General features: G+C 50.4%; 2 long non-coding RNA genes across 6 annotated transcripts in view; both read right to left on the reverse strand.

Moving 5' to 3' along the window:
- LOC119623598 (uncharacterized) overlaps nt 1-22,487 on the reverse strand; it is a 164,544-nt gene that overhangs the window by 25,023 nt on the left and 117,034 nt on the right. The window lies entirely within an intron of this gene.
- LOC140711202 (uncharacterized) lies at nt 14,337-18,334 on the reverse strand. The gene is made up of 2 exons (XR_012092362.1): nt 15,697-18,334; nt 14,337-15,497 (listed from the first exon to the last, which is right to left on the reverse strand). It is a non-coding gene; the product is annotated as an uncharacterized lncRNA (long non-coding RNA).

Consider the following 22,487-nt stretch of genomic DNA (forward strand, 5'->3'; position numbering starts at 1 on the left):
GCTGAGACCTGCTGGGTTGCATTCCCAGGAGGCTAGGTATTCTTAGTCACAGGATGAGATAGGAGGTCGGCACAAGATACAGGTCATAAAGACCTTGCTGATAAAGCACGTTGCAGTAAAGTCCGCCAAAGCTCACCAAACCCAAGATGGCCACGAGAGTGACCTCTGGTTCTCCTCACGGCTCATTATATGCTAATTATAATGCATTAGCTGCTACAAGACACTCCCACCAGCGCTGCGACAGTTTACAGATGCCATGGCAACATCTGGAGGTTACCCTACGTGGTCTCAGAAGGGAGGGCAGAAATTCTCAGTTCTGCGAATTGCCCACCCCTTTCCTGGAACACTCATGAATAGTCCAACCCTTGTTTAGCGTATGATCAAGAAATAACCATGAAAAAGGGCAACCAGCAGCCTTTGGGGCCACTCTGCCTATGGAGCAGCCATTCTTTTTTTCTTTCTTTTTTTTTTTTTTTTTTTGAGATGGAGTCCCGCTCTATTGGCTGAACTGGAATGCAGTGGCGTGATCTTGGCTCACTACAACCTCCACCTCCTGGGTTCAAGTGATTCTCCTGCCTCAGCCTTCCTAGTAGCTGGGATTACAGGCACCTGCCACCACGCCCAGTTAATGTTTTGTATTTTAGTGGCGACAGGGTTTTGCCATGTTGGAACAGGCTGGTCTCGAACTTCTCACCTCAGGTGATTCATCTGCCTCGGCATCCCAAAGTTATAGGATTACAGGAGTGAGCCACTGCGCCTGGCCAGAGTAGCCATTCTTCTATTCCTTTTCTTTCCTAATAAACTTGCTTTCACTTTATGGACTCGCCCGGAATTCTTTCTTACGTGAGATCCAAGAAACCTCTCTTGGGGTCTGGATCGGAACTGCTTTCCAGTAACAAACTTGCTTAACCTCTCAGACCCTTCGTCTCTTCATCTGTAACCAAAGACAAAGCCTCCCCCGAGGTTCCAAAAGTGTGGAGAGAATGCATGGGAAATGAGGGGCACAGATTTGGTGTGCAGAACCAATATCACAGACTGGGTGTCAAGCCACTGTCGTACTGGAAATAATATCATGCTCTCCCCCACAAGTTATGAGGAACAATATCCCAGAGGGGTGTGTACCTTCTCCGGTAGTGGGACTAGTATCATCATCTCTTCCTTTAGATGACAGGAACGAAGTCACAGGGTGGGTGTACACCCCGTGTGTTTTTGGAAGCAATATCATTCTCTCCTAGGTTTTACGATTCACATCACAGGAGGTGTGTACACCCCTTGTTATATTGGATGGAGTCTCATCCTCTTTCAACCTGTATCTTTAGAACAATATCCCATAGGGGTTGTATAGCTCTTCAATATTGGTAGTAATACCATCTTCTTTCCTGGATATAAGAAACAGTATCACAGGAGGGGGGTACACCTCTTGCAATGTTGGTAGTAATATCATCTCTCCGCTGTGGTTATTAAGAACAAAATCCCAGGGTGGCTGTACGGTTCTTACGTTATTGGGAGTCATATCACCCATTCACCCCCTGGATATCAGGAACCATATCACAGTAGAGGTGTCCACCCCCTTCGATATTGTCAGCCATGTCATCCTCTTCCCGCCTGGATATTAGGAAAGATACCCCGGGGTTGGGGGCGGTGTAAACCCACTGCGATATCGAAAGTAAAATCAGCCTCTTTCTCGCTGAATATTAGGAACTATATCACAGGTGTGTGTGCACCTTCTGGGATATTGGGAGTACTATCAGCCTCCACCCCACTGCATATCAGGAACAACATACAGGGGGCAGGGTGGTTACACCCCCGGTGATATTGAGAGCAATATTCTTGTCTCATCCCTGTACATTAGAAACTACAGCACAGGGGTCTGTACACCTTCAGCGATATTGGGATTCATGTTATCCTCTCCCCCACTGAATGTCAAAAATGATATCACAGAAGGGTGTACACCCCCTGCGATATGGCCAGTAACATCATTGTCTCTACCTTTGGATACTAGGAACAACATCAGAGAGGGTGTGCACACTCCCCTGCAATATTGGGCATAATGTTATCCTCTCTTCCCCTGGATATTAGAAACGACATCCCTGGAGGTGGGAGGTTGAGTACATTAAGAACAACATCACGGGGTGGGTTTACTCCCCCTGCGATATTGGCTGTAGTATCATCCTCTCTTGCCTAGGATATTAAGAATAATATCACAGGAAGGGTGTACAGCCACAGTCCCTGTGTTATTGGAAGTAATAGTGTCTTCTCCCACTCTAGATATAAGGAACAATATCCCAGGGTTTGTGTACATCCCTTGCGATATTGGGCATATTGTCATCGTCACCCAACGTGGATATTGGGTGCAGTGTCTCAAGGGGGTGTACACCTCCTTTGATATTGGGAGTAATATCATCCCCTCCCCACAGGATCGTAGGCTAAATATCGAAAGGGTTTTATAACTCGTGCGATATGGGCAGTAATATCATCCTATCCCCACCTGGATGTTAGGAACTATATCACAGGCGGATGTACACTTCTTGGCCTATTGGGAGTCTTATCATCCTCTCCCATCTTGGATATTATGAAAAATATTACAAACGAGGTGTACACCCGCTGAGATATTGAGAGTAATATTATGCTCTCCTCTTCGGGATATTAGGAACAATATCGCAGGAGGTGTGTGCAACCCCTGCGATATTGGGAGTAATATCATTCTCTCCCCTTGAATATAAGAAACAATATCACAGGAGGATGTACCCCTCCTGTGATACTGGGAGTCATACCATGTTGTTCGGAACAATAGCATAGTGGGTGTGTAAAACCCCTGCGATATTGCCATTAGTATTATCTTCTCCATCCCAGGATATACAGAACAACATCACAAGGTGATGTACACCCCTGTGATATGAGGGGTAATATCTTCCTCTCCCCGGCTGGATGTGAGGGAAAATATCACAGTGGAGGTCCAGGTCCCTTGCGATATTGGGAGTAATATCATCCTCTCGTACCCTGGATAGAAGGAACAAGATGATCGAAAGGATGTACACACACTGCGGTAGTTTCAATAATATCATCTTCTATCCCCTGGTTATTAGGAAAAACATCATAGAGGAATGTACACTTTCTGCGATATTGGGAGGAATATCATCTTCTACCCACCGCATATGAGGAACAAGTCTATTATTAATATTAATAAATATAATACAAATTAATGTTAATCATCGAGATTAATAATGACAATAAAGATACTAAATATTAATACTGATTAAAAATATTAACGATGAGTATTAATATTAACACTATTAATAAAATAAAGATATCAACAATTAATCTTAAATCAATACTGAGTGATGCTGGCAAAAAACGATAATATTAAAAATTAGTAACATTAATAAATGATATAATTATTAAACGGTAATTTGACATCATCTATTTAAAATAATTATCCATATTAATGGTAAAATTTTAATTGATAGTATTACTGATAATTATTACAATCGATTCTTGACGTTTAATAATTAATTATATCACTGTTCCCTGAGCAATACACTGAAGGTGTACACCCGTCTGTGAAAGAGTTCATTATTTCCAGAGGGGGAGACGATATTACTCACAATATCTTAAACAGGCTATGAGTCCACCATGGCTCCCAATAGCCAAGGAGGGGAGAGGGGATGGCTATTGGACCCCACCTCGCGGGGCCTCTACCTGTGCCTCAGCTCCCACCCCGGCACCCTCCAATCTGTTCACACAGACTGGAGACCCATCTATAAAAAACAAATCTGATCCAGTCATTCAAAACCCTTTGCTCACTTCAAGTACACGTCAAGCCTTTCTCGAGAATCCCTGCTTCGCCTGGTTCTGACACCAGGTCCCACTGTAGCTCCAGCCACCCCAGGTCCTCCTGGGGCCTCTGGATACGCTGGCCGCCGTGTGCGTCACATTCAGGCACAGTGGTGGGCGGGAGAGCGACCCCCAAAGGAATCCCGGTCCCAATCCCTGCAACCTGGGACTGTTCCCTCATGCGGTGATAAAGGTGAATTCTGATGACTACCCAGGTGGGCCCTAAGTGCCACGACCTGCATCGGCAGATGAGGGGTGCAGAGGCTGAAGGCCCTGGAGCAGGATGCTGCACACCCACATGGGAGGAGGCGGCGCCAGGGAACAAGGCGTGCAAGGCCCGCAGCTCTGGGCACCTGAATGGGCCACGAGGGACTCTCCTGGAGCAAACACTCCGGTCTCAGTCCATGGCTCCTGCCCTCCAGAGCTGTGGGAGAGGGAGTATTATTTTCCAGCCCCAGGTGTATGGTCAGGGTCACAGCGGCCACGGGACACACACAGGCACCTTCCTCAGCTCTGACCCAGAGGGAAATGCCATTTCCTCAGGAAAACACCGCCTGGTTTCTAGGACCGCAAAGTTCCCTCTGTCATGGGCTCTCGGGGCACCTCATGTTCTCTCTTCATAGAAATCACCCCGGTGTCTCTCCCTGCAGTTACCTCGTGGTTATTTGACTTGCAGTCCTCACTAGGCTGCAAATTCCATGAGGGCAGGAACGGTGGGCTGGGCTCACACCACTGCACCATCAGCAGGACCCGGCCGAGCCCAAACAGCAGGCGCTCAAGAAATACTTGTCACTGAATGACATAAGCACAGTATTCCCCAGCCAGTCGTCTGTCCATCCGTCTGTCCAGGTCAAGGGCTGATCCTGCAGGATTCCCTAACCGGCCTCCATGGGACTCAGCCAAGAGTAAAAGCATGAAGTGGGGGTGTGGACTTGAGACTGGGAGCCATATGAGAGTCTGTGCACGAAAGTTTAACACCCACTGGGAAATGTTCACTTGAGTGCCTCGGATGAAATTTAAAAGCGCACTTTGTTGAATAAACACAGGCTTGATTAAACCATTCCAACCTATACTTCGTTTGACAGATTCTTTTTTTCCCAAAATAATTGGTTGATGTATTCAAAACTGAACACGGGCTCTAGTTAGCGGGCCACTTTGCATTGTGTAGAAGCCGAGGTGGGGAGAGAAACAGGCAATGGGAAGAATTCCTGTCTTTGTGCTTAGGAAGGACAGAGGACAGAAGCCCGTCAAGGGTCCAAAGAGCCCACAACTGCCTTCTTGAAGGGCCAGTGCAAAATTCTGAGGGTGTCACTGTTCCACCTGTACCGGCTCTCTCTCTAATTGCGATCTAAGACTTAAGATGCCATAAGGCTTTAAGACTTGCCCTTGGTGTTAGAGAATCCTGGGCATGGGAAGGAAAATGTGGGTGGGGCGTCAGGACCCCCAGAGGCACAAAGCCTCATGGGTTATTTTTCCAACTGAATCTCCCCCGCAGCCCACCCTGAGGTGGGGAATTACTGTCACTCATTCAAAGAATGACATCAACCACTTAATGGCAAAAGAATTCCGCAGGCAAAACAGCTCTCCCAAGAGGCTGATTTGTGCCCGAGAGTGTCTGAGTTCTGCTCCCGCCAGGCTGCTGCTGTGGGTGCGTGGAACAGCGCAGCCCTGCCACCTGAGCCACGCCCCCGACCGTGTGCTCCTCTCATTGTAAACGCAGTGAAAGCTGGGATGGAAGAACCCGCCTTTGCTGGAGCTTAGATACAGCTTTCCTGAACTCTCTCCTCATTACCTAGATGGCATCTGAAGCCTGAATTAGCCTCTAAAAATAGCAAGTCACTCCAGCCGTGCCTCAGGCAATTAGTCAAAGTAGCACTGACAAGAAAAAAGCCGATCCCAAGCGTGGCCCTGTGTGGACAGCAGCTGTGAGCCGCACTCGTCAGGCAGAGCCTGTGACCTCAGCCATTCTTGCCACACAATGGGATGTGCCTGGCAGACACAACCCCCTGCAAGGGCACACACACGATCCTGCTAGGAAATTCCCTAAGGAGTCCCATGGGAGCGAGAGCCCAGGCTACAGTTCAAACATCACCGGCACGTTGCTCCGTGGGTGTAAAGAACTATAAATTGGTGGTGAAAGATAAGGTGGCGTTTGCTACAGCGTTAAGGTAGAAAAAAGCCACTGACTTCTCTGTGAGAACCACTTTGCTCTGTGAATCTGCAGGGAGGCCAGTTTTCCCATGACTGCTATCCCTCACGGCAGCCGAGCCTCTACTGAAGTCGGTGGCCAGACAGGGCAGGGGGTGGGGGTCCCGTCCCTGCTACAGCAAGGGACCCGCAGCAAAGCACAGCCGCTGGCCGGGGTTGTGCTGCGCCACGTGTGGGGTGCGAGGGTGGAAGCATGTGTGGACATCTACAAGGTGCTAAAGGAGAGCTAAGCCAGCGATGGCCCGAACCTAACGGCATTCAATGAACAGGGGACAAGCACGGGGCCCAAGAAAGTCCAGGGAACGAGCCTGGGCCAGCCTCTGCAAGGCCAGCACAGCACCAGGGAACACGACAAGGAGAAGCCCAGGAGAGAGATGGCCCTCAGCTCGAGTGGGAGGCACAGGAGGCTGAACCCGGAACAGAACTGCTGTTTTCCGAGGTTCTGTGCCAAGCTGAACTAAGGAGCATCCAACAGGGCTGGGAGTTTTCACCGCAAACTCCGGAGGTGGTTTGGACGTGAAGATCTAAGGTAAAGGACAGCGGCTGCTCTTCAGAAGGCACCAGGCGGACAAGCCACTGATGTGACCCTACTTGCCAAGGTGGCCACCGTCCCGTCTGCAGCTGAGTGAGGACCCTCTCCGCAGCAAAGACCTGTGAAACTCCCACAGGTCCTCATGTCCAGCTCATGACCATAGAGGTGGGTCAGCTTATCAGGGACCTGAGGGGCCACCATGTGGCTGTCAGCACCACGCCCATGACCGGCAGGATCCACTCCTCCTATAGCACATGTTGGTGAAGCTGCCTGCCCAGGAGGACTTGATTTCAGCTCTCTCAAGAACCTCTCATCTCACCAGGAAGGCTGTGGTTCCAGGCAGCGGCCCCCAGTGGACACGGCTGTGTCCCAGAGCTCTTACGTACCACGCACTCAAACCCCTTCCTGCAGGCTCCCACAGCTGGTCCTACAGCCTCACTAGTCAATGCAGGCAGGAGAGGCAGGCTCCAGAGAAATGGTGCTCACCGCTCCCCTAGTCTAGGTGGGATAGAAACATGACCCCTAGGACTGAATATATCATCTCACTTTTAGTCAGTAAAGACAGATTCTCCCTAAGGCAGAGAAGCTAAAAAATTTACCCTGTTCTGGCCAGTGTGATCGACATAAAGTCAAGCTAATAAAGAGTGGGGGTGGGTGGAGAAGAGTAATAATAAATCTGGCTCATTCTTAGCACAGAAAAAACAAATTGCTAAAATAAATGAAAGAAAGCAATGGGAGGAAACGGGGTTCTCTTACCTGGACAACAGCATTCAGGCCAGTGTCAGCGCCCAGGCTTATTTCTGTGCCCGGGACATTGTTGCTAATCGTGGCCGGCACCACACACAGGTGGATGCAAAGCTCCTGGTGGCGGCCTCACGCCTCGGCCATGTCGCACGCGCTCTCGTAAGCCTGAAGCAGCAGGGCCAAGCAGTTAGCGGGGGGTGCTGGGTGCTCACCTGCCAGCCCCAGGGCCTGCGCTGAGGTCCAGGAAGGGACAGAAGGGGCCTGAATCACCAGCGGAAGCCGGTTCATGCGGGTCAAGGGGCCGAGGGGAGCTCTGGAGGTCGTGCGGTAGCAGGACAGGCCTCAGCGACACAGGGGACTGCCTGGGCACAGCCCAGGTCCTCGTGAAAGGGGAGGCCTGCAGGCAGCACAGCAGGGTGGGGGTGAGGCAGGCAGCAGAGCAGGTTGCAGGCAGTGGCGAGTTAGTCACGAGCGGGACAGCTCAGCTCTCGGCATCTCATCGTGGGTAAGGGAGGCCGGGGCGGTCAGCAGGTTTAAAGGCAAAGCCATTCCTGTAGCTTCCTGCAGGCAGGCCACGATCAGTGGGATGGGCACACAGCTGTAAGGACCACACCAAGTGACAGCCTTCATCGTGCAGAGGCAGCCTCCACGCTCAGGCAGGGAAGGAGGCAGGCAGCTGGATTACCGGCGGGCCATACTCAGCCCCACGCCACATCTCTGCTCACCGGCAGGAAGCCGCACACAAAGCCACACAGGCGAGCAAGAGCCCGAGTTGCTGCTCTGGGGTTCCACTGGGAAATGGGCTCTGGTGTCAGAAAGGGGAGCGGTTCTGGAGCCCATGTGCACCGGGGTTTCCCAGACTCCACCTCAAGGTGTTAACCAAGGTAACAGCAGGACAGGTCTACACGCTCACTGTTCCCACCTCCAAGCGGCCCCACACAGCAAGGTATTTTTGTCATCCACTTGGCGGCAAAACCAACTGTTTATGGACTTGGACTTGTCCCTCTTCCTGTGAATATCCCCACATCTGCTGCAGAAATGCTACTGCTGGGACGCAGGGCGGGGCCCACATCGCCCCAGGAGAGTTGGACAGTGAGCGACCCAGGCTCTGCAGCCCTGGTGCAACCCAAAGCATCCCAAGGCCAGGAGTCCGTGTGGGCCGAGGGCTTCCGACAGTGGGTGGAGATCTGTGGCAGGTGAGTTCACAGCGTGGTGGGTAGGAGGGTAAGGTGGATGGGTCAGTGCTGGGCGACCACGAGGTGAGCTGTGAGCAGGGTCCCCCACGCCCCATGGCATGGCCTCCACGTCCACCCAGGCCCAGCACATGCCCAGCTCTTGGGCTGCTCTGTACAGGCTCTGCCTTGCAGGCTCTGGCCATGGCAGTTTGTGCAGGACTTCAATCCAAATGCCAGCCTGCTTGCCAGCCAGAAACACTCATCTGGAGATACTCGCTGGCCTGGTGCCCAGGATGTGGCCCCGTCAGCACCATCACGTGGGGGGCTCCTTATGCTTTTCAGACAGGTGATGTCACTCCTTTACTGTGGAATGCCCTAGCTCAGGACTGACCAAGACTGGCTGCGGGGAGCTGGTTGCTTCTCCAAGAAGCCCTCACTGGAAGCCAGAGGGTGTGTGTAACCTGGTGCCTGAGGCACACAAGAGGGCAGGTGGGGGAGGTCTCGGCTCCTTAACTCCACATTGAAATCTGTGGGAATGGACCCATTGCTGCAAATCCTCTCTCCCCTCCTTCCCTATCGCTCCTCTTCTCCTTCCTTCAGTCTCCAAAAAAGGGGAGGGAAGCTTCAAGACGGGGGAGACCCTGCCCAGAAAAGCATAAAACTCTCAAGACCGAACACAGCCGGGCCCCTGGGTACGTGGGGTGGGGGGGGGCCACTATGACAAGGAATTACTCTCAATGCTGTGGTCACCGCCACCTTCGCGACACCTGACGGCAGCGTGGCACCCACCTACTGTGTTTCTGATGTGACCTGATCAAGCTTACAGGACAGAGTAATGCACCAGCCAGCGCTAGGGAATGAAAGGAGTCCAACCGAAACTCCCTGCAGCCATATCCTGAGAATGTGTAGCACCTGCTCTGAGGTATTTCATTCATTCTGTTCTGCCCAGAAGACCCACTCACCAGCACTGCATAGATTCTGAGGGGCTGTGGCGTCAGCTAAGCATCAATGCTGGCAAGAAGGAAATCACGAGTGAGGATGAGGACACACGTGTCCAAAGAAAATGACGACTTCACCGTATCAGATCCGCCCAGGGCTTCTGAAGCACAACACGGCCACGTCCTGAGCCAGACTCCTACTATGGAGCCCGCCCTGTGCTTGGAGGGACTTTCCACAGTGTCCCTTGTCTCCAGCACCAGAAGCTGGGAGCATCCCTTCTCCCAGTTCTAACCAGAAACCTCCCTGGACGGTGCAAACATCCCCTGGGGCACAATCATCCCAATGAGAATCACCGAATTTACTGAACAACTGGAGCCATCCACAGACCCCAAACATAAATGCTGCCCAGGACCAGGCCATGAGTCATGGGGCACAGAGGGTGTGGCCGGACAGGGAAGAGACGCTCACTCCCACACATCCTCAGCCTCCGACGGCTGCAGGACAGTGGCTGGAGCGACCCGGAGCCATCCACATCAAGTCGCCTCACACCCTCATATCCTGAGTTCGTCACCAGCTCCTGTTCTATGGCCAGACGAGCCCAGTTCAGACCCAAATCCAAACCTTCTCAGGCTTCATCCTGTTTTGCCGTCAGTAAACAGGACTCTGGAGAACACAGCTGCCATGTTCACATCTCCGTCCCTCTCCCTTCAGGCGTCCACAGAGGGACCCTCAGCAGCTTTTTCATCCCTGTCCCGGCTCCTGAGCAGCTGCTGCATTTGCCAGGGTGACCTCGATCGGCCGGCGTCACTCACCCATCACGAGACTAGAAGCACAGCACTCCCAAGACAGCCTCATTCCTCGGAGCTCAGGATCAGAAGCGCAATGAGGACACACACATACCCTTACCAAGGTGGCTGTGCCTGGCCAACGGAAGCCTCAACTAACTACACGCTCCAGTTCTTTCTCTATTGTAATCAGTTAACTTCAGGCCCAGCGCGGTAGCTCATCCATGTAACCCCCATGCTTTGAGAGGCCAAGACAAGGGGACTGCTTGAGCCCAGAAGTTTCAGACCAGCCTGGGCAACACAGGGAGACCACGTTTCTGTAGAAATAAAAAAAATTATTTTATTTCTACAGAATTAAAATTTTGTAATTCTACAAAATTATTCTATTTCTACAGGCATGCACATGTAGTCCCAACTACTCAGGAGGCTGAGGTGGGAGGATCGCTTAAGCCTAGGAAGTGGAGGCTGCAGTGAATCGTGATTGCATCACTTCATTCCAGCCTGGGAAACAGAGTGAGGACCTGTCTCAAAAAAAAAAAAAAAAAAAAGAAAAACAAAACAAAAAAAAAAGAAAGAAAATGAAATTGTTTAACCTAGCTTTGAGTAACTCGAATGAATGAAAAACTGAATTTAAAACAATCACGTAATAAATCACACAGTCCCTCCAAGGGAAGTCAAAGCGGGTGGAACTGATCATTTGTGGGGTGTTTGCCTCACGTATTTCGGTTTTCAAATTTTGACCCTACACATTTGTTACATATTTACAAACTGAAAAACAACAAATAGAAAGTTATTTATAGCAGAGGACCCTGGAATTAAAGAGAGATTTTTTTCAAGACTGGAAGTGTACATCACATACCACAAGGACCTCTACTTTGTGTGGAAACTTGAAAATAAAAAAGTCACAGGGAACGCAACACCAGCTTTGTCCCACATCTTTCAGATGCTCAACTAACTGCAGTGATTGCTCTCAAATTCACCCATTCTCTCTGGGTAAGATTCAATTAGGTAACAATTAGGAGAAAAAAAAAAGAAGCTTCAATCCCTCCCATTGCACACCCAACTTTCACAGACCCAAAAATCCAGCTAAAGCTGGAGAAAGAGCAGCGAAAGCCATGCTGGAATCCCCTCTTTGAAACAAGACACTCATGTCCATGTTCCCAGCGTGAAGGTCAGCCCAGAGCCGGGCCGGCCCCGCAGCAGCAAAGCCGTGACACCCATCACCAGGAGAACAGAAGCAACGTCTAGGTCAGAGATTAGTGACTGCCAAAAATAAGGTGAAAGTTGCCCCCAAAGCCAGTGAACACGGGAAAACCTGGGCAGATTTCCTTCGCAAAGAAAGTGAAGAGAGTTTAAGACGCTCAGAAAAGCAAGAAACGAGTGCTAAACGTTACTTACTACAGGTGCTGTATGTTAAATGCTTTTTTTTATTTACCAGTGCTAGAAATAAGTTTCATGCTAAGGGTTTACAAAAAAAAAAAAAAAAAAAAAAGGCAAAGAAAAACTGAAAAATATTCGTGAGAACTAAGTTGGACAAGAAAAATTAAAACTTGAGAATTAGCGAAAAATTTTAGACATTAAAATTTAAAAAAAAAATGAAATGCTTCCATGCTTCCTGCATTAGGTACGGATCTTCAGACTCCCACGTGAATAGCTGGGAATGGTGGCACGTGCCTGTGGTCCCAGGTACTCAGGAGGCTGAGGTGGGAGGATCACCTGAGTCCAGGAGGTTGAAGCTGCAGTGAGCCGAGATCACAACACTGCACTCAAGCCTGGGTGACAGAGTAAGACCTTGTCTCACAAAGAAACAAAACAAAACAAAACAAAACAAAACGAAACAAAAAAACCAGAAGAATATATTTCTATGTTTTATTATTGTCTCTTGGCAAAATACTCAACTAGCCCCAATATTGCCTTAGATGTAATTTAACATCCCCGGTTTACACAGGGGAAAATGAGGTCAACAGCCAAGACCGAAGAAATAACAAATGCAATGGTGCGTTCAGGACAATGACTACAATTATAAAATATTCAGTTCAATTTCTACCCTCAGCATCAAGGCAGGGGTTCATCATAATGGGTATTGGAGGTTTAAAGAAAATTTAGGCTCAGCATTTACAAAAAAAAAAGCAGATTTTAATGCTGGTGCAATCACAGGAGACTGCGGCCCAGCCCTCCTCAGCACTGCAGGTACTCACGGGCACTCCCGGGGTATTGGCCATGCTACGTCCCCGCTGGTGGCCACACAGAAGAAGAGGCGGTAAAAGTTTTTTGAGAATGAGATAAAAAATGCTCAGAGTCTAAAAACATTTTCTAGCGGAGGAGGAATAACGAGAAGCTCTCATTCATGGTATTTGTAAAAGGCTGTTTCTAGCGCACTGGTAGATAAAAAGGGCCGGGGCCCTCGGGTTAGCGTCAGCCGGCGCCCGTCTGTTGAGGCACACACGGACTTACGTCGGTGATAGCGTTCAGGGCTGTGTCTGCCCCGATGCTGAAATCGGAACCTGGCACATTGTTGGACACAGTAGCGGGAACCATGATCGTGGGCACACAGAACTACTCGTATTTCTCCCGGGTGGCTGACAGTTCCAGGAGTCCCATCTAAATTGACCCAGTATCTGCAATGCTGGCTGCTCAGAGGCCGTGGTGTGGAAGGGCCAGGTCATCGCTTAGTCATACAGGGCACAAGCATGTCACTTGCCACTCCTGTCTTTCTATTTCATCAAACCCTATTTTCTCCTGAATATTGATCATAGCAAAGTCATTAGCCTTCGAAACATCAACTTGCTTTGTTCAAGAAGTTGAAACACACGTAAGTCTTTCTCGCCATGCTCAACACACACGACTGGCCATTTCCGAAGTCAGTGTTTCTGGAACAAAAGCCTTGACCTGCCCCGTGAACGTTCACGCTGAGCACACTGTCGCGAGGCTGCTTGGCCAGCCAACAGGGGCAGGAGAGAACCGCAGGTGCGGTGTGGGGGGCCCTGCAAAGGCGCCTCACTCCCTCAATCAAGGGCGGTGCCTCCTGCCAAGCCAGAGGCTTCCTCCAAGGGGAAGCGGCGTTTTCAGCTGCCACCGCACCGACTTCAGACGGCTCAGCCAATGGGGCAACAGATTCAACAGAGTTCCATGTTGTTAAAGGAAAACTTCTGTTACCAGACAACCTTAATATCAGATTCAACGTAAAATAACCAACAAGGTTGTTTCCAAGCCAACATGCTAGTAGTGCCTTATCCTTCAATGCTGCTTAAACACGGAGAAGTATGAGGAAAAAAGAGCATGGCACTTACTTCTTAAAAAATAACACCTCTTCCAGGTTCATCTTACCCATATCAGAAAGACTTAGAACTGTGGATTTCCTACAGGAACCTGGAGTGGGGGTGGATCCCCACGCTGACCCAGCCTCCCCACAGGTCAGTCAACCCCCATCACGGGGTTCACACCTCTCCAGGCCCCGTCATCTCAACAAGAAAACGTGGCATCTCTGAGCTCTCTTCGCAGGGAGCACCCGAACGGGAGCTAGAGAGAAACACAGACACATCCACCACTGCTTTAAAATCCTGAAATGCAATACATATTTAAGGACTTCATTAGTAGCTTTTTAAAACAGTAAGAACAGAGTGAGCCTGGTTTTAACCTCTCTGCCACAATAACACCGTGTACATCTGTCTTTTACTGTGTGTTCCTTCTCCAGCAGCTGCTGCCTAGCTGGCCGACTGCAGAAGAAGGGCCTCGGGTACTCCGGGGGGAGGCCCTCGGTAAAAGCGTGAGCGCCACGATCACGTCTCAGGACGCCGCACACGTTAGGGTTGCCCACAGCCCGCCGTTCCCAATGCCTAGAGGGCACTGAATGGACCTCCTGCTCTTTGTAAATGTCAACTCTCCTAAGCTACATTGCCTTAAAAATTTTTAACTGTAGTCCACACACACTTCTTTGTTTCTGTCTTGTTTTTATCCTAGAGGCATATTATTACGGAAAATTAAGTTTGTAAGGTTGAAGGGTTTTCTGAAAGTCTCCTTCTAATCCTGGAAGGAAAAAAAATTGGGCCAGATGTGGTGCTCACACCTGTCATCCCAGCAGTTTGGGAGGCTGAGGCGGGCAGATCGCTTCAGTCCAGGAGCTCAAGACCAGCCTGGAAAACATGGCAAAACGCTGTCTCTACTAAAAATACAAAAAATACAAGAAAAAAAAAAATTAGCTGGGCGTGGTGACATGTGTCTATTCCCAGCTACTCAGGAAGCTGAGGTGGGAGGATACCTGAGCTCAGGAGGGGAAGGCTGCAGTCAGCCAAGATTTGCGTCACTGCACTCCAGCTTGGGCGACAGAGTGAGACCCTGTCTCAAAAAAACGAAAAGTAAAAACAACTGTATAAATCAGTACAGAAGGGAATTGGCTGGGCACGATGGCGCACGCCTGTAATCCCAGCACTTCGGGAGGTTGGGGTGGGCAGATCACCTGAGGTCAGGAGTTTGAGACCAGCTTGGCCAATATGGCAAAACCCCATCTCTAATAAAAGTATAAAAATTAGCCGGGCATGGTGGTGGGTGCCTGTAATCCTAGCTACTCAGGAGGCTGAGACAGGGGAATCACTTCAACCCGGGAAGTAGAAGTTGCAGTGGGCCAAGATTGTGCCACTGCACTCCAGCCTGGGCAACAAGAGCAAGAGTTTACTTGAAAAAAAATTTAAATTTAAATTTTAAAAAAAGGAGCTAATTTTTATTTAAGGGAAGGAAGAAGGACATTCAGTATTTGTACATCTCACGCACACATCTGCAGTGGTGCCCTGAAATATTCAAGATACACATTCCTACAAATAGAGCTTAAAACTACTCACCAAGTTACATGCTGAAAGCACATGCATTGTAAGAATGCTGCATTCGATTTTTTAAGCATCTGTATGCAATATTTTAGCATACTGGCAGTTTTCTCTTCAGGCGCTGTATGCCAAAATTATTCCATGTTTAGTCATTCATTTTAGAATTTATGACTTGCTTTAGACAAAAAAAATGTATTTAAACATAAGATACTAAATTAATGACTTAGGGGAAAAATTACTACATTAACTTGGAAGTTAAACTTTGCAAACTGAATTTGTTGGACCTCATGTAAGCTAGATGATCAGTGTTTTAAATTGTTGTGTGTTTCCCTCGAGGATGGAAGTCTCCTCTTTTCTCTCATCCACTGTGTACGCCGCTGCAGCCCACGCCTGTCCTCCACCAACCACAGTGCGGCCTGCAATTCACTCTGTACCACGCCTTCCACACCTTACCTGAAAGTCACTAAGTATAACCAAGAAGGAAATGAAAAGCAGATAAATGACCTCCGCCCCCACATCCAGCATGCAAATGTGAAACATTCATCAAAGTAAAACCAAAAACCCATGTCAGCTCATGATTGTAACTGGTAGAATTATGTGCATGGCAATTTTAAAAGTCTAGTTAAGCAAAAACCTAATTGAAAGTCTCAAGAAATACAAACTTTATACAAAAAGACATCGGCAAACATTGACAGTGAGGAGAGGACTTCGCTCTGCATCCAGTCTGTCCTGGAAGCCACGGCCAAATGCCAGACTGTATAGATCCGAAAAGCAGAAAAAAACAAGTATTGAAATGTGTACAGTCTCAGCAATGTACAAATTTGACGTAGGATGCTCAGAAACCTTGAATTTCCAATCAGAAAACAGGAACATGAGCAAGTTCCCCAGCAGTGCCCACCTTCTGCTTACGGCGCGTGTAACAGGAACGCTGGCCACCTCCGGGGGGAGAGGCTTCCTGGTCACACTCGCTCTGGGAGCCGCACAACTGGCCCCGACACAAACAACTGGCTAATACTGAAGAACCACCCACTCCCTGGGCTTCGCTCACTCTTGGCGGGAGAGCGTGTTTACAGAATACATTATCGACTGAGTCCTCGTGCAATGCGTCAAACTTGTTGAAGGCAGGGCAACCCCATTCCTGGCCCAATTAAGTGAACTGAGCAGAGCAAGGTTCACAATTAAGTGAACTGAGCAGAGCAAGGTTCAGAACTGTCCTGAGTGAGGACAGCACTCAGTCACGACAGCAGTGGCCAGTGTTCGCAGGGCGCTGGTTTCGTGCCGGGAACAGTTCCAAGCGTCGTCTTTCTGTCCGTAGAATGTGCACTGCAACCCTGTGGGGCCGTTTGCAACACCGACCAGAGTTCTGAGACAACCAAGTCCAAGCTGTCTGTAGGCCTTGCCGCGTGGCCATCCACGTCCTCTGCAAACCAGACCTCACTGCAGGGACCGCGGGTTCCACGGCTGCCTTGAGGCACATGCTCCCTCCGCCACGTCTTCCTGGTCCCTGGCACCAACCCTCACGACCACTGCTGCCAACACTTTGTTTTCTCATGGCACCTGAGGGGCCTGTTCTTTCTGCCCTTGCTCGCTCCCTGCGTCCAACTTGGAGGGTGCCCCGCATCAACGCCAACGCTCATGTAATCACCACCCCCTTCCATGGGGCTTGATGCCTAGGAGTCTCTATATCAGAATGTCACATTGCTGTGCTTGTTGGAGAATTTCTTCCCAGCGTGGAAGTGAAGGATATAAAATTCTAGGTGCCTGCAATTACCTCATTTCCACTGCTAAGCAATTTCAGTAGTAGCACAAAACAAAAAAGCTTTTTTTAAAACTTCTTTTTTGCAAGCTAAATACAATTTAATTTCTACATTCACGTTCTCATCAGCTCCCACCTGATGAGCAGGCAAACAGTAATTTTCAAAGAAACAAATTGTTCCATAATTTTAACACTTAGCATTATCACTATGAAGTAAGAATTATCCCAAAAATACATGATGATCTTGTTCTCACATTCAACAATAGATTGTCACACAGTGAAATAGCACTTAATGCAAAGGACTGTTTCTTTTCAGGTTTCTGATCTAGAAAAAAAAAAGATTTCTGGCAAAGAGATAAACCTTAATTATGTAGCTATCCAAAATGCCTCTGAGAAAAATAATATCATCCAATTAGTACTTTAAAGTGTTACAAATGCAGCTGAGGTTTTTTAGTAATTTGTCCATAATTATCAAAAGAATCTTTAAAAATCTTAATACTGAAAGAATAACCATAAATGGATATAAAACGTAAAGCAGAAGAGTTAACATTTGGGGTAGATTTTGGCCCATATGTTTAACATATGCATAGTTATTTACCTAGCTGAAGTATATCCGTCTTCTGCTAGGCTCTTCAAGTCTGATTTTCAAACATAGACTGGCTTTTGGTACATGAAGGCAGCTTTCAAAGATGTCAGGATCAGGCCGGGCGCAGTGGCTCAAGCCTGTAATCCCGGCCTTTTCGGAGGCCAAGGTGGGCCAATCACTTGAGGTAAGAAGTTCGAGACCAGCCTGGCCAATATGGCAAAACCCTGCCTGTTTTAAACATTTTTGTAATGAGCCGAGCGTGGTGGCACACACCTATAATCCCAGCTACTCAGGAGGCTAAGGCAGGGAGAATTGCTTGAACCCAGGAGGCGGAGGTTGCAGTGAGCCAAGATCGCACCACTGCACTCTAGCCTGGGCGACAAAGCGAGAGTGTCTCAAAAAATAACTTAACCCTCAGAAAAAGCTGTGAGCATCCCCGGTCCCAACCAACCCAAGGAATCACATGGCAATGGTTATCGTTTGATTTCGACACAATAAAGTTCTATTCTCCTCTCTAAACACAATGGTAAACACCTGCCATCAGCCCACAGAAACTCCCAGGACCCAGTAACACAGGACTAGCAAGACTAATGGGCCACGTACACAGGGTTCAGCTGCAGAAAGTGATGGCCCCAACAAGGTGTGGGCGTTCAAACCAGATTCCTTGCTTTCAGGGTGGAGGGGCTTTCCGGGAAGATCTAGTCCAGCGGGATGGTTTCCACTTCCACCATGAGGAGGAAACGGGGGGTTTCCTGAGGGCACTGACAGGACTTGGGTCTCTGCCTCTTGGTTTTCTGTCCTGTTACGGGATGAGGATGGGCTGAAGGCAGGTTCTCCCTACATCTTCCGGGCAGGAGAGATGGAGTTGACAAGTGGACGACGGCTTTTCCAAAACCTTTCCGTGTTTATAACCCGTTATCGATCTGCTTACCCTGGAGATCAAGGAGGGGGAAGGAGGGGTGCAGGAGGGGGAAGGAGGGGAGCAGGAGGGAGGGGGAACGGGGGGGCAGGAGGGAGGGGAAAGGAGGGGGGCAGGAGGGAGGGGAAAGGAGGGGTGAAGGAGGGAGGGGAAAGGAGGGGTGAAGGAGGGAGGGGAAAGGAGGGGTGAAGGAGGGGTGAAGGAGGGAGGGGTGAAGGAGGGAGGGGAAAGGAGGGAGGGGAAAGGAGGGGTGAAGGAGGGAGGGGAAAGGAGGGAGGGGAAAGGAGGGAGGGGGAAAGAGGGGGAAAGGAGGGAGGGGAAGGAGGGAGGGGAAAGAGAGGGGAAGGAGGGAGGGGAAGGAGGGAGGGGAAAGAGGGGGGAAGGAGGGAGGGGAAAGAAGGGGAAGGAGGGAGGGGAAAGAGGGGGGAAAGAGGGGGGGAAAGAGGAGGAAAGAGGGGGGGAAAGGGGAGGAAAGAGGGGGGGAAAGAGGGGGGGAAAGAAAGGGGGAAGGAGGGGGGAAGGAGGGGGAAGGAGGGGGGAAGGAGGGGGGAAGGAGGGGGGAAGGAGGGGGGAAGGAGGGGGGAAGGAGGGGGGAAGGAGGGGGGAAGGAGGGGGGAAGGAGGGGGGAAGGAGGGGGGAAGGAGGGGGGAAAGCAGGGGAAAGAAAGGGGGAAAGAAGGGGGAAGGAGGGGGGAAGGAGGGGGAAAGAAGGGGGAAAGAAGGGGGAAAGAAGGGGGAAAGAAGGGGGAAAGAGGGGGGAAAGAAGGGGGAAGGAGGGGGGAAAGAAGGGGGAAGGAGGGGGGAAAGAGGGGGGAAAGAAGGGGGAAAGGAGGGGGGAAAGGAGGGGGGAAAGGAGGGGGAAGGAGGGGGGAAAGGAGGGGGAAGGAGGGGGGAAAGAAGGGGGAAGGAGGGGGAAGGAGGGGGGAAGGAGGGGGGAAGGAGGGGGGAAGGAGGGGGGAAGGAGGGGGGAAGGAGGGGGGAAGGAGGGGGGAAGGAGGGGGGAAGGAGGGGGGAAGGAGGGGGGAAGGAGGGCTGGGGAAGGACGGCTGGGGAAGGACGGCTGGGGAAGGACGGCTGGGGAAGGACGGCTGGGGAAGGAGGGCTGGGGAGGGAGGGCTGTGGAGGGAGGGCTGTGGAGGGAGGGCTGTGGAGGGAGGGCTGTGGAGGGAGGAGTGTGGAGGGGGAATGTGGAGGGGAGAGCAGAAGGGGTGTTCTCTGAGGAGGAAGAACAAGTTTCTGAGGTGTCTTGGAGACAGAGGTGGCAGTGGCTTGGGCTCAAGGCCCTCTGTTGCATAGTTTTAGGCTTTTTATATTTGTGAACTCTTTAAAAGATTTCATTTGAAAAAAACTGGAGTTGGGGATACTTTGCTTCTAAAACACAATTTCTCAAGCCCAAGACTAAGTGCTAGGCATTGCTCATTCTATTACCGTCATTTCCTCATATTTAAAATCAGCCGCACACCCCCAATCTCCTTCAGTGTAAACACCACCTTTTCCGAGGATCTCAAAGAGCAGAGCGAGCAGCCTGTAACCCCAGCCGTGTGCACGAGGAGCGAAGAGCAAACGTGCTGTGAGGGCTGCGAATGACAGGAGAGGCCGAGGCTGAGCACCTGTCTGCACGGGCTGTGCTCCTCCAGGCCTAAAGGACACCCTCGCCTCTGGGGTGAACAAGCAGCACAAGCTGTCAACACTTCTTCCAAAAGAACATGAAGAAAATTCAAACGAAGTTAACACAGTTATCCCAACACAACCCTGCAACAGCCCAGAAACAGGAGGACCAGTGAGCCTGAGACGGGAAGTTCCCACAGCGGGACAGCAACGTTGGCATTAGGACTTTTTGGCAAAAAAAGACAAAAAAGGTAACATGGGCCACCAGTTATTTCCTGCCAGTGGAAAGACACCCACACACCCCTAGATGCCAACGGCGCCCTGGAAATGAGCCCACGCAGCATCTCGTGTCTTCGAATGAGCAGACACATGGTGTCCTCAGCACCCCCGCCCGTGACACACACACACCACACTTGACTCCCAACACCTGAGGGTCCAGGGGAATGGCCGGAAGTCCCCGGAGGACAGGGCATCCTGTGAGGTCAGTGCAGGGCTACGCACCTCAGAGGGGCCCCCGGGCAGGCGCTCTCTCCCCAAAGGATGAACCAGTCCTGACCACACCCAGATCGCGGTGGCCTCCAAGCCGAGCGCCAACATCTCACGTCCAAAGAAATGAGCAGGTGCCTGCTGTGTGTGGAGCCCAAGCCCCTCGCAGAGCCCAGGACGAACCCACTGTCCAGGCCTGGGGCCGTCACCAGCCAAGAGAGGCGTCCGAGGCACTTCCCAGCAATGGTCACAGGAAGTAACAACTCAGGCCCATCAGGAGTTTCCTCACTATGCAGGTTTTAGAAGTAGAGACAGAGGTTCAGGTATAGTGGCACAAACATCGACGGACCCCATGGAAATGCGGGCATGGTCCCTCCATCCCACCAGCCTGCATGGCTACTCCATTCTGCTCCCATCACACACATCCCCACACAGCCACGTCCCTTCTCCTTTTCCCCCACTGGGTTCATCAAATCAAACCTCGCTGTCCTTGGCAAATATACCATTAATTTACTTGCTGCCCAGAACAAAAGCACACTTGCAGTTAACATGACACCCCCGCTACAATAGAACAGCCTTAATTCAGACATGAGGCGGAGGAACAGAGGGAGGAGGGGTTGAAGGCCATCCTGGAATCGGCAGCTATTTTCTGGGGAAAGCGTCCTTCCCACCCGAGCCTGACACTCGTGCCACACTGTCCCTGTGGTGTCTGAAAGCTCCATGAAGACAGGATCACTCTGACCCCTTCACACCCACAATGCCAAAGAGGAGCAGGTGTTCAGGAAAAGTCCCCCGCTAGTGGTGAGGACAACAATAATTCCTCGTGGTGACCAGAATGTCAGGAGAAAACAAGGCACCATGTGGACGCCTTTCAGGTGAATTTTGCAATGATTCTACCGAATGCCAGTCATCCTTTTTCAGAAAATCAATACTAGAAAACATGTGTCGCCAGCACAGAGATGGTGCTTTTGACGACTTACAAACACACCTACGTTACCCTGAATTTATCTCAAGCCACCCTCTCTGTGCTAATGTAAAAAATCTCCTTTATTAACCAGTAGCCTTTCTCATCTGGAGGTTTTTAACAAGCAAGAGGGTCCTGTAACACTCAGGCATTCTCTAAAACGTCAAATGGAAGCCTAGAATCCTCTTCCATGCAGCTTCACTGCAAAGTATTTTGACGTGAGCCAAATTGTGCTATTCCTACACTTCCATAGAAAACTCAATACTTCATCAAGGAAACGCAGCATGATTTCTGCTAAACACAGAAATTGGTGGGGTGGGCATGGAGTTGGGGGAACATTACATAGAAAGCACACCCCGATAATCACCTGCATGAGAGCCACACTGGCTGGCAAGCCCCGGTCGGCTCGGTCTCTGCACAGTCACAGGCGTGAGGCCTGGAGGGCAGACACCTGGCGCTGCTGACCACCCCAAGGTCGTGGCCTCTGCCCCTTCTCCGTTGCCCATCTGTTCCAAGCTTCTGGCAACACTGCCTGCTGCCCGCACTGCCTGATCGACTCTTCGTGAAGAGCAAATGCTGCCAGGATAGCTTATGAGTACATTTGCCAGGAAAGCAGCTCCGATTGACTCTGAAGACCCGTTCTTGCACCCCTGGCAGCTCCCCTGCCCTCAATGTGTACATGCTTGCAGCTCTGACCTTGCTCAGTGTCCACATAGGCTCTGTCCCCTGGAGAGCCGAATACAGACTCAATATTGAGTCAGAAGTTCACAAAGAAGGTGACGGTGACAAACTGCCTACCCGTCCCCCAAAACACAGGTTGAAATCCTCACCCTTAATGCGATGCTGTCAGGAAGTCTTTGGGAGGTGATGAGTTCCCGAAGCTGGAGCCCCGTGAATGGGGTTTGTGCCTCAGAAAGGGGCTCAGCAAATCCCTCACCCTCCCACTGTGTCAGGGCCAGAGAGGCAGGTGTGTGCTAACCAGGAAGCGGCCCACACCAGAACCCCCTCCTGCGGCATCCTGATCCCGCCTTCCAGCCTCTAGAACTGTGAGAAACAAATTCCTGTTGTTCGTAAGCCACTCAGTCAATGGTGTTTCGTTACAACAGCCTGAGCTGACTCAGATGAAAATGCTCAC

This window comes from Chlorocebus sabaeus, unplaced genomic scaffold, assembly GCF_047675955.1.
Source record: "Chlorocebus sabaeus isolate Y175 unplaced genomic scaffold, mChlSab1.0.hap1 unalloc_scaffold_279, whole genome shotgun sequence".
Lineage (NCBI taxonomy): Eukaryota > Metazoa > Chordata > Mammalia > Primates > Cercopithecidae > Chlorocebus > Chlorocebus sabaeus.